Below are 6,000 nucleotides of genomic sequence, written 5' to 3' on the forward strand. Positions count from 1 at the left end.
ACAACATCGCTGCTGGACCACATCGCTGCTGAACAACATCGCTGCTGGACCACATCGCTGCTGAACAACATCGCTGCTGGACCACATCGCTGCTGGACCACATCGCTGCTGAACAACATCGCTGCTGGACCACATCGCTGCTAAACCACATCGCTGCTGGACCACATCGCCGCTGTGCCACATCGCTGCTGGACCACATCGCTGCTGAACCACATCGCTGCTGAACAACATCGCTGCTGAGCCACATCGCTGCTGTGCCACATCGCTGCTGGACCACATCGCTGCTGGACCACATCGCTGCTAAACCACATCGCTGCTGGACCACATCGCTGCTGAACAACATCGCTGCTGGACCACATCGCTGCTGGACCACATCGCTGCTGAGCCACATCGCTGCTGTGCCACATCGCTGCTGAGCCACATCGCTGCTGAACAACATCGCTGCTGGACCACATCGCTGCTGAGCCACATCGCTGCTAAACCACATCGCTGCTGGACCACATCGCTGCTGTGCCACATCGCTGCTGAACAACATCGCTGCTACCATCGTACGCGAGAAAGAGGAATTCGCTATTTGCGTCCGTGCTCATCGCTGGCTGCCAACGCGGCGATCTCGCCAAATAAATGACGAGCGCCGCTGTTGTTATTACGACCTTCCTGGGTCGTTCCGAGGCGGGATGTGGTCCCTCCGCTACTCGTTGTGCCGTAAATTCATAGCGCGAGTTGATTTGTGCCACGGCGTGACTCACCCCCCCCCCACCCCCAGTAGAGCAATCGTGGATTTAACCGGCGATAACATTTCTGATAGAGAGAGAGCAACCAGACAGAAAATCTTTTCGCACTATTCAGAATTTGTATTTATTTGAACGCGTGGAGCAACCCGCCACCCCCACCCCACCCCTCGCCGCCGCTCTGTAACGGGAAATAAAAACACAGGTTGTTGATTGCTTGTGTTGCAGTCGAAACGTCGTGAGAATGTTATTGTTTCGATTTAAAGCTTTCGTGACTGCAATGATTCTTTTTCTTTGGTTCTTTCGGTAAAGTCACCTAGAATGAGAATAAAATAATAAATTTATGACGTATTATTTTTTTTATTATTATTTTATTCTCATTCTACGTGACTTTACCGAAAGAACCAAAGAAAATGTTATTGTTTTATATTTTTATTATTTAATTGTTTCCCTTCTACGTGGTGACTTTACCGAAAGAACCAAAAACACAGGTTGTTATTGTTACACTTATCGCTAGCATCCTGTACTCGCAGTGCGAAATGGTGATCTGTTTTTTTTACATATATAGAATAATAAAGTGGCAAGATAATATGAATCGTAGAGTTTGTTGATGTTGTTGTTTAACATATTGCCTAGGATTTAGAGAATATTATGTTGGAAAGAATTGCATTAATGGGACCGCACGTTTCATTGTTAGAACAATTTTTAATTAAACAATGGTCAGTCTTCTGTATTAGTTACTCTCACCTCTGCAGTGTCGCTATCTATTAGTATTATTAAACGTCTTCTTCTGCCGTTTCAACTCAATTTAATCGTTTATTTATGCCACAGACAATCCCCGTCTAGCCAGTTACCCAGCTATAGTTTCGGTGGCAACGGCCAGCGTGGAAGAGTAGGCCAAACACCTATAGAGCTCCCTCTAGTGGATGCTCTTTCGCCAGCAGTGGAGTCAGCTAGCAGTTGCAGGGCTGCGCCTTTAACTGCACCAAGTGGAATGATGAAAGAGAGCGAAGAGGAAGGGGTCACTCCTTGTCTGCTGCTGCTCCTACGGTCTGGTACGACCTCTATCGATCGGCAGGTCACAGTGCGGCGGGGTAAATTGTGGGTAAAAGGCCACCTCTTTATCACGTAGGCTTTCGCGACCAATATCATCCATAACATCGCTTTTTGGGTTAGATCGCTTGATTGTGGCCGTCGCCTGATGAAGCTAGTTGTAATTACTGGCGAAACGTCGTACTCACATTCTAAATGTTGTGGATTTGCTCTCCAACACACCGGTGTGCTGCACTAGTAACGAATTGGCCACGTTCTGTTTACGGGACAAAACCTTACTAAATTTCCTGTGTCTGTCAGGTGGTGGCGGGTTTAACGACACATCACCTCTTTCAAGACGTCTGGCAAAGAGTGGACGAATAGAGAGATATTCTCCCTAGAACTCTCTCTCCCTCTCTCAGCGTCGGCGGCGTGAGCAAGACATTGCTGGTCTGCGCCTTTATAGCTCCTAACGCCACCGCGAGAGGCGTTTATATTTCGAAGCATTTCATTCATCAGATATGGTAGCACATCACTTTCTGGCTGAGTGGCTAAACGAACGGGGGTGGCTTGAAATTTGGTTTATATTTTTTCTCTCTCTCTCCCCTTTCCCCCCAACGCATCTGTAATCGTCTCCAGAGGCAGAGCTGACATTCCTCGCAAACGACTGCAGTGACAAGCGTTTTGATGACACTATTGATTTTTTTGCAAAAGAAAAATCGCCCAGCGGTAAGCTAATAACCACCAAAAAACTTATTGACATCAATAATACAGCGGTGAGTGGGGGGGGGGGGAGGTCCTCATGGCCACGAGGGCACAGCGACCTGGGCCGCAAGAATGCGATCTTTAAAAAAAAAAACCTGCTGGAGGTACTGGCCTTGGTGGCTCTCAGTGGGATCGGGTCGTGATGGCCGTGTCAGCCACGGAGGATTTCAGGATCGGAATATTTGATTTATACCGGAGGAATCCGATGAGCTATGAAGCTCTTTTTTTTTCCACGGACGTCCAGTTTTATGAGCCGCTGGTGGGTACAGAATCCCCAGGTTCGAATCCTGGACGCAGCCACCCGTGATTGATGCACGCAGAGTGAATGTGAGCGTTTTTTGCCCGGTCACCGCTTATGTAATAATTATGGCAATGATAGCAATTATAATGATCAGTTCCTTTGGCAATTTACTGCTGGGTGAAGGTTGTTTCATGAAGGTTGTTTGACTTGAAAAATATCTTTAGAGCTCATCGGATTCCTCCGGGAAAAAAAAATATTCTGATTCTGATCCACCATCCCCACATCCTCCCCGCCCGGCCTAGTTAAGGGGAGGGGATCACAAAACCGGTTCGGATATCATTCACCACCTATGGGGAGCCGTGGCTGGAAATCGAACTGGGATAGCCAGACCCACAGTGCGTTGCGCTAATCTCCCGATCACTGCTCCAATCACCCCTCGTCACAATTTATTCCTTCAGCCCGGACCTCCGATGAGCACGGTTGGCTACGTGCGGTGTGAAAGAAGTTGAACATACGTACGTACACATTCCATCAACAACGCATAGGCTTTGGTAGGTTCCGATTTATTTACGCGGTCAATATCAGCGAATTGTTGTGATAAGCATTTGCATTGAGTGGGTTATTAGGTCATCTATGAATCTCAAATAATGTCGAGCCTTCCGTAAATCACGTGACTTCTGTGTGGACACACCCACTGTGAATCCCCTCCCCTCTCCCCGCCCACTGCGTAAACGCACGTTGCTCCGTGAGGCCGCGGCTGCAGAGCGACGACCGAGTGGAAATCAAGGGACAGAACACACACACACGTAGGTTTGTGGAGGACTGGTACAGCTCTGACAGATAAAATGCACAACAGTATGGGCTGGTTGCCGCTCGGCAAACCGCTCTTCACGAATGCTTCGACGAAAGCCGGTTGTGTTGTGAAATCCCCCGCTCGAGACGAAGTTCCAAACCGATGGCATTTTCTCGTTCGGCTCGTGACATGGCTGAGATGTCAATTGGCCCAGGAATTCCACCGAAACCCGCCCCACGCCAAAAAAAAAAGTGCAGTGCGCTAACCACTGCACCACCACTCATCTTCAGTCACAAATAACTCCACTACCAAAAAAACCCCATACATTTGGCCTGATGTTACGCTAAAATAAAAAAAACAATGAACAAAAAATGCCGAATGCCTGCCACACGTCGATGGAGATCACGACACGGAAACGTCGCGATCTTGGCGGATCAGTTACAGTCCCAGGATTGTGAAACCCCGGGTCCACGCGGAGTACTTCCGGTCACGTCGTGGACACGGCTCAGGAAATATGGCAAACGAGACACAATTGGCCATAACGTTTCCCCCAAATGTTGTATTTATGACTCCCGCGTGCTCCCCCCCCCCCCGCGTTCTACTCCCGTGCGTCCCCCCCTGCGTCCCCCCCCGTGCGTCTCTCCCCCTCCCCCCGTGCGTCACCCCCCCCCCCCTGCGCCCCCCCCCGTGCGTCTCTCCCCCTCCCCCCGTGCGTCACCCCGCCCCCCCCTCCGCGTGTGTCGATGAGTCTCAGCTGGCAAAGCGCCAACGTCTCTCGGTCGAAATGTGGCCACTGATTTTTGTTCCCCTGCTTACAAACGCAATTACTCGCTTCATAATTTCTATTTTTTCGTTGTTACTCCAAATTAATCACATTTAATTGTCCTTAATTGGCAAAGTCAATGCGCTGCGCCGATCAACATGTAAACGCGTTCCAGTCGAAACGCAGGCGACCAATGGGTAATGATTTTTTTTTTACGTCGCAAACATAGTTTGGATTCTTTAAAATCAATGCATTCAATTATGGCCATAACTGTTTGTGTAATCGCTTGATGCGCCGATAACGTGGGGCGCCTAAAGGCTTCCCGCAGTGGCACGGCACTTCGTGCGCGAGCCCAGCACCGGATGTTTCATTTCTCGGTGCCACCTTGAGGTGGCATCGTTTTAGTACAGGGGGCAGCATTCAAAATAACAAGAAGAGTAAATTATTTTTTTCCGAATTCGGTAAAAAAAAAGATATTTCAAGAGTCGCGACGCGTGTGAATAAGGTCACGAGGCAGTCTTTAAAGAGTTGCATGCGGCCCCAGAACCGCACTTTGCCTTTAGTAGGTTCCGACTTATTTGCGTGGCCAATATCAGTGAATTTGTGTGGCCAATATCAGTGAATTTGTGTGATAAGCATTCGCATTGAGTGGGTTATCAAGTCATATACGCATCTCAAATCATCTCGAGCCTCCCGTAAATCACGTGACTTCTGTGCGGACACACCCGCTGTGAAGCTCCTCCCCTGTCCCCGCCCCCTGTGTAAACGCACGCTGTTTCGTGAGGCCGCCGCGGCTGCAGAGTGACGATGGAGCGGAAATCAAAGGACGGAACGCACCCGACCGGACTTCCACCGCGGAGATGGAGCGATGGAATCAGCGAGTGCACAGGAGCGACTGCAGTCGATTTATTGCAGTGGCAAAACCGCGAGACGTAGAAACAGCTTGGCGAGGCCTTTATCCAGCAGTGGATAGTCCCCAGCCGATGTTAGCGATTGTCAATATTGTCGGATCCGGTTTTTGCAGACTTGAGCGGATTTGAGAATATGAAGAAGGTGGGGAGAGGCAGGGCAGGAGGGTGAGAGAGTAAGGAATCGGTGCAGGGGGTGAAAGGGTCTGCGCGCTGGGTGAAGGATGATTGGGGGGGGGGGGGGGAGGTAGGGGGAGACAGGGAGGGAGAGAGTGTGTGTGGGGGGGGGGGACTCCGTTTGATTGATGGCCTCCGGCAGCACGCACGACAATTCTGCAGGTCGCCGGCAATTATAGGCCGTTATGAAAGTCTGCGGCTTTTTGTGAACCGAGCCATTGACCCCGCTGAGAGTGTGTCCCGTGTACATTTACATGCCCTGAGTACAGTCGGCTGGAGACTTATTGGTGCCATCAGTCAGAATGCGCTCCGCGCGCCCTGCCGCGCGTGCCCAGTTGCCAGCGTCGCGAATGCGCGGAGGCAGTGGAGGAGCGGACCCCCGCCCCCCCCCCCCCCAATGCCCCCACCATTCCACAACACACCCACCCCCTCCTTTTTTTATTTTCTCCCCCTACCTAATCCTCCTACCTCCCCCATCCTACCTCCTACCTCCTACCTCGTCCTCCTACCTCCTCCTACCTCCTCCTACCTCCCCCCTCCTACCTCGTCCTCCCTCCTGCCTCCCCCTCCTACCTCCCCCGTCCTACCTC

The sequence above is a fragment of the Petromyzon marinus genome, chromosome 16 (genome assembly GCF_048934315.1).
Source record: "Petromyzon marinus isolate PM22_M1 ecotype Great Lakes invasive population chromosome 16, UKy_Petmar_22M1.pri1.0, whole genome shotgun sequence".
Lineage (NCBI taxonomy): Eukaryota > Metazoa > Chordata > Hyperoartia > Petromyzontiformes > Petromyzontidae > Petromyzon > Petromyzon marinus.